The following is a 475-nucleotide window of genomic DNA, read 5'->3' on the forward strand; positions in this document are numbered from 1 at the left end:
GTCGCTACGTAGCGACCGAGCTGTGTGCGTGCTCGGTCGCTAAGTAGCGACCGATCTGTGTGCGTGCTCGGTCGCTACGTCGCGACCGAGCTGTGTGCGTGCTCGGTCGCTAAGTAGCGACCGATCTGTGTGCGTGCTCGGTCGCTACGTCGCGACCGAGCTGTGTGCGTGCTCGGTCGCTAAGTAGCGACCGATCTGTGTGCGTGCTCGGTCGCTACGTCGCGACCGAGCTGTGTGCGTGCTCGGTCGCTAAGTAGCGACCGATCTGTGTGCGTGCTCGGTCGCTACGTCGCGACCGAGCTGTGTGCGTGCTCGGTCGCTAAGTAGCGACCGATCTGTGTGCGTGCTCGGTCGCTACGTCGCGACCGAGCTGTGTGCGTGCTCGGTCGCTAAGTAGCGACCGATCTGTGTGCGTGCTCGGTCGCTACGTCGCGACCGAGCTGTGTGCGTGCTCGGTCGCTACGTAGCGACCGAG

This window comes from Brassica oleracea, chromosome C2 (assembly GCF_000695525.1).
Source record: "Brassica oleracea var. oleracea cultivar TO1000 chromosome C2, BOL, whole genome shotgun sequence".
Taxonomy (NCBI): domain Eukaryota; kingdom Viridiplantae; phylum Streptophyta; class Magnoliopsida; order Brassicales; family Brassicaceae; genus Brassica; species Brassica oleracea.